This window comes from Pteropus vampyrus, unplaced genomic scaffold (assembly GCF_000151845.1).
Source record: "Pteropus vampyrus isolate Shadow unplaced genomic scaffold, Pvam_2.0 Scaffold127, whole genome shotgun sequence".
NCBI lineage: Eukaryota > Metazoa > Chordata > Mammalia > Chiroptera > Pteropodidae > Pteropus > Pteropus vampyrus.
The window spans coordinates 1,283,831-1,294,071 of NW_011888908.1; positions in this window are offsets into that span (position 1 = coordinate 1,283,831).

The window sequence follows — 10,241 nt, forward strand, 5'->3', positions numbered from 1 at the left end:
CATGTAGCTGGGGTTCAATCATGTTTTTCGCTGTTTGATATTTCATTGTATAAATATCCCATAGGTAATTTATCCATTTCATTTTCTATGATTCATTTTCTATGTTCCCAACACTCAGATTTGTAGCAGGGCAATGACATGCTAAGTCACGTTTTGGGGAGGGTGACCGGCAGGCGGTGCATCCAGCAGGCTGGACGGAAGAGGGGCCGGCAAGCGTTGACCGAGCCGTCACCCGCCAGGCCCAGTGAGCAGTGCCCTTGCTTACGAGCAGGGGCAGAATCACTGGTAACGTGCGGCGGGGTCCTGTCCAGGGCTTTGACCTGAGTTTACTTCTCACGGCATCATAGCACGCATGTCCGGACTGTGAGGTCTGCCGTCACATCGCCCTGGGTTCCAGGACTGGCTCTGCCACGTCCTTTGGTGCTTACTATCAGAACGAGAGGGACGATATTGCCCTCCCAGAGTTGTTGCGACATCCAAATGAGACCATGTTTTCAGGAGTTAACTGTTTCATCCACATTCCATAGGGAGGACCCTTTGAAAAGTGAAGCGGTTTTATTTGGTTTCTGCTCTGGCCCCTGTATCCTCATTCCCCCGTGCAATTCCTCCTGTGCTGAAATTCCTACCCTTGAAATAGCAAAAGAACCAAATTTTATGCGAAGGTGGACAAGAGCACAAGAGAAATAAGGCTCCTGACACAACTCTCAAGAAAGACCATGTCATTTCAAATTCTGTATGTTTGAGGTTGTGACTTCCTACTATAGATATGTGTTTAGGATTAACGGGTTGTATACTTTTCCAAATAAATCAGCGTAAGAACTAGGATTTATAACTCTCATCTTTCTTTGAGCCCTGAGTGAGCAGTTTGGCTAAAGATAAAATTATCTTTTTTGACTCTAACGTTATCCTTCATGATGACAACATGACAACCCACTGACATCCAATAAAATCAGTTGAAACTTCTCTGAATAGCTTTTGAACCATTGAACAATGCTCCTTAAGTGGACATATCACCATCGAACTCTCTCCAGATAGTTAAATTAAGTCTAAGCCACAAAGGTGCTGGCCTTTTCAGAATAAAGATAGCACAGGGATTTACAATTAAAGGATTCAAATAAATTTTGTTGGTCACCATCAGAAAATTTTTTGTCAAGTGTAGACCTGGCCCATTTTTAATCAGAAGGAACTTCGATTTGGTAAGCAGCAAGTTCATCTTCTCAGTATGACCATATTTATTTATAATGTCCACATATCTGCTAAATAGTTCAAGGACAGTGAATGGAACAGAACACTAGGGCAATGGATCTGACGCTTAGCGCTGCCTACAAGCTGAGCTATGAACCCAGGTAGGTCTCTATGGGGGGAGACACCTGTGGGTGTGTTGGCCTGACTAAAATCGCTACCTGTTTTGATCTGATAACCTGCGCATGCTCTGCTATGAGTGTTAATAATCTAAAACTCTTTAATGCATTTCTCCTGACTCAAACAAAATCTTTAGTCTTACAGAAAAATCTAGCATTCTAAGCTTCGTCCTTTCATCTAAAAGAGGTAATACATCTCACTAGCTTACTTGATATACAAGAGAATGAGGCTTTCAGAAAAATATGGTTTATCACATACAATAAGAAAAAAATGTGAGTCTAGGCTAATCCTCGCACGCGAGAACATCAAAAGAAAGGAAAAAAATGGGTAAAGTAAATTCTTGTTTAAATTAGGGCTGATTTCTAAATCATAGCAGATGGCAAACTGAGGGGAAGAGATGACTCACTGCATCTATTTAGAGAAAACCAGTGAACAGACTGTTATCCATCCTCTTATGAGTTCGTTTGCCTGTGAACCAGCTTCAGAAATTTACTAAATTTATTAAATTGTCCCACTATAAAATGGGTTACTATCAAAAAGTGCAGGAAATCACGGTTGACCAGTCTTTATAGTATAGAGAAACATGCACCCACCAAACTAAGGCCCACAAAGAAGCATGTTCCCAAGTGGGTCCTTTTCTGTGGTACCCATTGCCCAAGTTTGCCCAAGTCCACTCATCCATAAAGGCTGATAATTTTAACCCCATGTTAATCAACACAAACTCCAGCTCTTTTTCAGTTTCTATCACAATTCCAAGCACACTTAAACATTTTATGGGATTTGTATGTCAGACTGCTGAGCCTGTTGCCCTAAAATTTCTTAGACCTCTCTCTTCCCCAACACCCCACTTCTTATGCTAAGGTATGCATTTTACAACTCAGCCCAGCTCCCACTGGATGGGTGCCAGCCTACCTTGAATTCTGTTTTCCTCCTCACAATCCTCAGGGGATTACAATGCAAAGCAGTTCATCTCTCCCAGGTTCTACTTCAAACCTATGTGCCATGACCCACCAAGGCAGTCAGCACTCAGAGATTTCCAGACATGGTGCATGTTTTAAATTCTAAACCACTTTTTGACAATGTTTACTCTAAAAACGTTTCACTTGTAGAATATTGAGAAATTGTCAATATTCTTATAATACAAGAATCAATTTTGTGTTTTTCCCCATTTTACTATACCTAAGAGGAAACTAAAATGTCTATTCTCTTCTCTATGCTACTTAGATGTTTATGGGAACATAAGAGAATAAATTATAACTCATTCTCTTCCAGTTGCCTTGTATTTTATTTATATAATAAATATACGATTGTAAGCCAGAATTTCAAAGAAGGAGAGAGAAGCCCAACAAAGTCATATGTCAATTAAAAGTGTTTTTGTTCTGCTATTATACCGCTGTCTATGTCTGCTTTCAGGAGGTAACAGACTAATCTCAGCCCTCTTTACATCTTCAGTGTCTGCTGGTGTATAGTAAGAGCTCAATATGATTTTTGATTGTAGTGCACTTGGTTCTTGAACCCATGGGGGTTAGAGCACTGACCTCCTGTGACTCTCTAGAGTAACTACTAATAGCCTACTGTTGACAGGAAGCCTTACCGATAACATAACTGTCAATTAACACATTTTGTGTGTTATAGATGTTATAAATGTATTCTTACAGTAAAGTAAGCTTGAGAAAAGAAAACGTTCTTAAGAAAATCATAAGGGCGAGAAAATACAGTTAGAGTATTTATTGAAAAAAAAAAATCCGTGTAAAAGTGGACCTGTGAAATTCAAACCCGCATTGTTCAAGGGTCGGCTGTAATTACTTTTTATTTTAAGTAATAATAAGAATTATACTTGTCAATGCCTTATAGAAATGTAAGCAATCAAACATGGGTACAGATTTGACTTGCCTGCCAAAACTTATACTGTTCAGTCCTTCTGCTGTGCCTGTAGGTTTCAGTGGGTTTTGCCTGTGTGTATGCTGAGGAGATATGCTGCCCTCCCTCTCCTCGTTTGCCCCAGCTACCTAGTTGTATTTTTACACTAATGTTCCCATCTCATTTGGAGGGATTGAGTTTACTTGCCAGTGTGTGGGCTCAAACACATGACTCCCCTGCAGAAAAATATAAAGCAGATTGTTTTGTTTTTTAACAGTTTTTTGAGATGAGCTTCTCTTTTTCAATTTCTTGACGATTTCCATAAATCTTGAATTAGCATTCTATAAAATATATGGTTTCCAAGATCTCAGAGGTCATCTTGTCCCATGTCATGGCCTCCATGTAAGCCTCTCTATGTGATTGTGGGGACCAATCGTGCTTTTTCCTAAAGTTGATTCGGTGGAGCCGTTAGCTTAAACAGGTGGGTTGTTTTCTGTTTCTACAGTTTAGAGAGAAAACATAAAGAAATTTGAAAGATATTAGATTGAAGAATTGAATGTGAAAGATAATTTTTATCATTGTGAAATTTCTGATTAACATCAATAATAGTCTTGTACTTGGTGCTATAACAAATTAAAGTCAAGGAGCAGAGACATATGAGAGCAGGAACCTACTGATTTAAGAAAGATATGAAAATAAAATCACAGAAAAATATCACGGAAAGAGAGCCAGTATAAAGAAGATACTAACACAATTATTATCAATTGTAGTGAAATCATGCCGAGAACAAAGCCAGAATACGTAAAAGTTACCTGGTAAATTTAGACGAGTCAGCTGTTAAATAATCCGGGTAAAATGTCCACCTTAGCATTTTAAGTTTCTGACTGCATCTCCCAAAGAAAGCACTAAACGGTCATCACTAACTATTTTAATATAGATAGGAAGATGATCAGATGTTACATTATGAAAAACAATTCTGAAATTGCAAGAAAAGTGGCTGATTAGAGACAGGTTTTAATGGAATTTCAAAAGTCCCCAAAAAGTGTAGTTTTAAAAAAAGTTGTTTTTTCAAAACAAGTCAAGTATATATCACAGGACAAATAAATTCACCCTGAAAGGAACGACAGTACAGACTGAGTAGTAAACTTTACTTCTTTAGTCCAGTCATTGGAGAGGTTTGGAAGTAGTTTGATGTGTGATTTGCTGGAAAGAACCATCTACACTGGGAAGTATCTTAATGAATTCATGGAAGGGAACTGAGATTGACCCTTCAGTAATAGATTAGGGCACAGACTCTCTCTGCAAAACTCAAAGATATGTTTCTAATTATGCCGGTCAACACACTCTCCAGCAAGCAACAACTAGATAAACATTATTTTTGTTCATTTGTGATCTCTGGATCTTGTCAGGTACCGGGTAGTTGGTGATTGTGCATAGGGATTGCATGTATTTATGAGCATTTACTTATCCAATCATTTTACAGGCAAGCTCAAATTTCTATAACATCAGTTAGTTCAAGCTTAACCTGTGCAAAAAAGGATTTAAAAGAATTGCATATGCACCCAGGCATATGCAATTAGATTTATTCATCTAAGCAGAGATTTAACAACTGTCAAAATGGTTGAAGCTTGGATTAGAAATCTGGGAAAACATAGAAGAAAGGCTAATGAGACATTAGAGATATCCAGTGAGCAGCAGGACCGAAATGAACCTTACGAACTTCTCTGAATCTTCCATAGAGAACCCTCAAGAACAAATGAAATCTTGGAAATAGGAAGAGTAAAACTAATCGTATGTAATTACCAGATAAGAATAATCATGGAACCATAGTAAATGTGGGAGAATATAGAAGAAATGTGTTATACAGCCATGCACACAGCAGCAAAGTAGGCATGGAACAGGTCAACACGAACATTATAATACCTGTGTACATTGATCAAGATTTGTTAGAATAGTTACAGTGTTTTAAAGGACTTAGTTTTAATTGTAATACTGTATTATAAAATATTTAACTTTTGGTGGTTTGTGATGATGAAAGTTCGATTATGGTTATAATATTAGTTATTTGGGAGAATGGTCTTCCTTCGATTTAGTGAAATACCCTATTCTCCCACTGGATGGCAACAGTCGTTCAAGAACCACAGGAGTTTTGGGAAGAGGGCCTTACAGTGTTGGAAGATTCACTTAATCGAAGTACAAGTACAAAGCAAACATAAGAACAGATAACTACTAAACCACAGCATTCTAGTAATCCATGATACCAAATGTGTAATTTCATGAAGCGATGTAGTATGTAGAAATGAGCAAGTAAGAAAAATTACTTGTTTTTGCCCTGTGTTTTTTTGGCAATACTGATGATAGATTCTTAAGTTAGAATAAGAAAAACACTTAAAATAGTATCATGCAATGGGTTAACTGCCACTGGATGTACAGATAAGGAACAAAAAGATGCGAAAGTATTTGTTTTCTCTGTAACCAATGTTTAAATTAATCATTTGTTTTGAGTTATTTTAAAGTAGGAAGAATGTCATAATCATCTTACTATCCCCTATACTCCAAACTTGGCTGATACATATAGTTATTCAATAAATATTTTTTCAACAGAAACAAACAAGTATATTCAGTTTTAGATGGATATGTAAATTATATAAAATTTCAGTCATCCCTGGCTTTCCATCTTTGCATTGTTGTAAATGAATGTTAGCATTTAATTACTCAACAAGAGTATTGAAGCCTTACCATGTATCAGACACTTGTTAGGTGCATTTGGAGGGATTGAGTTTACTTGCCAGTGTGTGGGCTCAAACACATGACTCCCCTGCAGAAAAATATAAAGCAGATTGTTTTGTTTTTTAACAGTTTTTTGAGATGAGCTTCTCTTTTTCAATTTCTTGACGATTTCCATAAATCTTGAATTAGCATTCTATAAAATATATGGTTTCCAAGATCTCAGAGGTCATCTTGTCCCATGTCATGGCCTCCATGTAAGCCTCTCTATGTGATTGTGGGGACCAATCGTGCTTTTTCCTAAAGTTGATTCGGTGGAGCCGTTAGCTTAAACAGGTGGGTTGTTTTCTGTTTCTACAGTTTAGAGAGAAAACATAAAGAAATTTGAAAGATATTAGATTGAAGAATTGAATGTGAAAGATAATTTTTATCATTGTGAAATTTCTGATTAACATCAATAATAGTCTTGTACTTGGTGCTATAACAAATTAAAGTCAAGGAGCAGAGACATATGAGAGCAGGAACCTACTGATTTAAGAAAGATATGAAAATAAAATCACAGAAAAATATCACGGAAAGAGAGCCAGTATAAAGAAGATACTAACACAATTATTATCAATTGTAGTGAAATCATGCCGAGAACAAAGCCAGAATACGTAAAAGTTACCTGGTAAATTTAGACGAGTCAGCTGTTAAATAATCCGGGTAAAATGTCCACCTTAGCATTTTAAGTTTCTGACTGCATCTCCCAAAGAAAGCACTAAACGGTCATCACTAACTATTTTAATATAGATAGGAAGATGATCAGATGTTACATTATGAAAAACAATTCTGAAATTGCAAGAAAAGTGGCTGATTAGAGACAGGTTTTAATGGAATTTCAAAAGTCCCCAAAAAGTGTAGTTTTAAAAAAAGTTGTTTTTTCAAAACAAGTCAAGTATATATCACAGGACAAATAAATTCACCCTGAAAGGAACGACAGTACAGACTGAGTAGTAAACTTTACTTCTTTAGTCCAGTCATTGGAGAGGTTTGGAAGTAGTTTGATGTGTGATTTGCTGGAAAGAACCATCTACACTGGGAAGTATCTTAATGAATTCATGGAAGGGAACTGAGATTGACCCTTCAGTAATAGATTAGGGCACAGACTCTCTCTGCAAAACTCAAAGATATGTTTCTAATTATGCCGGTCAACACACTCTCCAGCAAGCAACAACTAGATAAACATTATTTTTGTTCATTTGTGATCTCTGGATCTTGTCAGGTACCGGGTAGTTGGTGATTGTGCATAGGGATTGCATGTATTTATGAGCATTTACTTATCCAATCATTTTACAGGCAAGCTCAAATTTCTATAACATCAGTTAGTTCAAGCTTAACCTGTGCAAAAAAGGATTTAAAAGAATTGCATATGCACCCAGGCATATGCAATTAGATTTATTCATCTAAGCAGAGATTTAACAACTGTCAAAATGGTTGAAGCTTGGATTAGAAATCTGGGAAAACATAGAAGAAAGGCTAATGAGACATTAGAGATATCCAGTGAGCAGCAGGACCGAAATGAACCTTACGAACTTCTCTGAATCTTCCATAGAGAACCCTCAAGAACAAATGAAATCTTGGAAATAGGAAGAGTAAAACTAATCGTATGTAATTACCAGATAAGAATAATCATGGAACCATAGTAAATGTGGGAGAATATAGAAGAAATGTGTTATACAGCCATGCACACAGCAGCAAAGTAGGCATGGAACAGGTCAACACGAACATTATAATACCTGTGTACATTGATCAAGATTTGTTAGAATAGTTACAGTGTTTTAAAGGACTTAGTTTTAATTGTAATACTGTATTATAAAATATTTAACTTTTGGTGGTTTGTGATGATGAAAGTTCGATTATGGTTATAATATTAGTTATTTGGGAGAATGGTCTTCCTTCGATTTAGTGAAATACCCTATTCTCCCACTGGATGGCAACAGTCGTTCAAGAACCACAGGAGTTTTGGGAAGAGGGCCTTACAGTGTTGGAAGATTCACTTAATCGAAGTACAAGTACAAAGCAAACATAAGAACAGATAACTACTAAACCACAGCATTCTAGTAATCCATGATACCAAATGTGTAATTTCATGAAGCGATGTAGTATGTAGAAATGAGCAAGTAAGAAAAATTACTTGTTTTTGCCCTGTGTTTTTTTGGCAATACTGATGATAGATTCTTAAGTTAGAATAAGAAAAACACTTAAAATAGTATCATGCAATGGGTTAACTGCCACTGGATGTACAGATAAGGAACAAAAAGATGCGAAAGTATTTGTTTTCTCTGTAACCAATGTTTAAATTAATCATTTGTTTTGAGTTATTTTAAAGTAGGAAGAATGTCATAATCATCTTACTATCCCCTATACTCCAAACTTGGCTGATACATATAGTTATTCAATAAATATTTTTTCAACAGAAACAAACAAGTATATTCAGTTTTAGATGGATATGTAAATTATATAAAATTTCAGTCATCCCTGGCTTTCCATCTTTGCATTGTTGTAAATGAATGTTAGCATTTAATTACTCAACAAGAGTATTGAAGCCTTACCATGTATCAGACACTTGTTAGGTGCTGAGAGTTTAAATATGAATAATACCAGGTTCCTGCACTCTGGGAATGCAGGAACACTTCAATGGAGTAGAGACTTGTAAACAAATATTTCAGAAGCCTCTGGAAATACTTTTAGGTATGCACATGCACAAACTACTGTAGGAGAAGAGAAAAAGAGCCAATGTGTTCTAACTAGGGACAGGTTTTAAAAGTCTTCAGAAAGAAGAACCATTGAACCGTTTTACAACCTGTTCATCGAACTGTCAAAATACCTGAATGTCTCAGCAGCATAAAATATCAGAATCGTGGCACTCACCAGAGCAAATATTGAATTAGAAGTCATCTAACTTCTGTTAAAATGCAGGCTAATAAAAGTGAGATTCAGAGGAGAGATTCCAAGTGCGTGGAAGACATTTTCTATTACCTGACTAGGAAACGGAACATGTTTGGGCCAGGTGCACAGGTGCTTCTGCCTCCCACATCCCTCTAACTCTTGGTCACAAGCTGCATGAGTAGGGTGCCCCTCATCCTGCAAAGGTCATGAAGAAGAGCCTCCCAGAGCCTGTGGACACTGCCCCTCCTCAGGGGTCCCCTCCATCCCCCTCCTGCCCAAGGCTTCTGCTGGAGAGCCCTTACAGGAAGGAGATCAACTCTGTCATCACTTGTGTGTCCAGGACCCCAAGCCTCTGAACCCCAGCTGGCAGTGTTTGCATAGAACCGAACGGCAGGGAGAGTTAAAGATGGCCTTTAGTTCTCTCGCACGCCAGATTTCAGTGGCTTGACTTCCGTGAAGAGTTTTCTGTCAGACACTTGCTTTGTTTATTTAGTTCTGTTGGTAAATACTGGAGCACACTCTCGGAGTCATCTCCCAGCTAGACTGTCAGCCACTAGGAGCTAAAAATAAGAAAGACTCACAGGCATTTCGACAGATACTGACATTTAAACAGAATCTCTCTTCCTTTATTCTAAAAATTCAAAAATAAGGTCCAGGCAGTTATTTTTCACAAAGTTAAGCATGCTCCAGCTAAAAATAGTTGATGTTTTAATCTCTGTAACTCAGAATTCTCATCGAAGCAAGAATGTTCTGACTTCCTGGGACCCCATCGTGATAAACATCCTTTTGAGAGATCGATCCATGGAAGTATCAGCGCTTTATGTTAAACGTGAATCCTCCTAATGAAAAACATATTTCTATTGCCCAATAAAATTATCTCTCCCCCTCGGTGATGCTCGCTTCTCCAGTGTAAGCCCTTATTAGGAAAAGTGGGACCAGAACTGACATTATTTGGTCTCTGTGCTGTTGTGGCTGCCTGACAAGCAATGTCCACACATTTTGTCCTTATGCCCTCATAACAGATCTCTTAGGGGGACGTTATTATCTCCATTCCCCGAGGAGAAAACAGCCTGGAGGGATTAAATAACATTTCGAAGATTGCATAGCTAGAGAGTGTCTGCCAGTGCTGGGATCTGAACCCTGGTTGATCTGGGCTCAACTTCTGGATTTGTAAAATTTAATCTGTTTAGACACCAGTATGGAATAGTAGACTCTTTCTCTAGCCCTGGTTTTGAAGGAAAGGATTGGCATCATGTATGCCCAACATCACATCAGTAATTAAATGAGGTTTAATTGCATATAGTATGTTTTGGTGCAGGTGAGACACAATTCAGTAGCAACAGTGAGAATGAATCAGTATT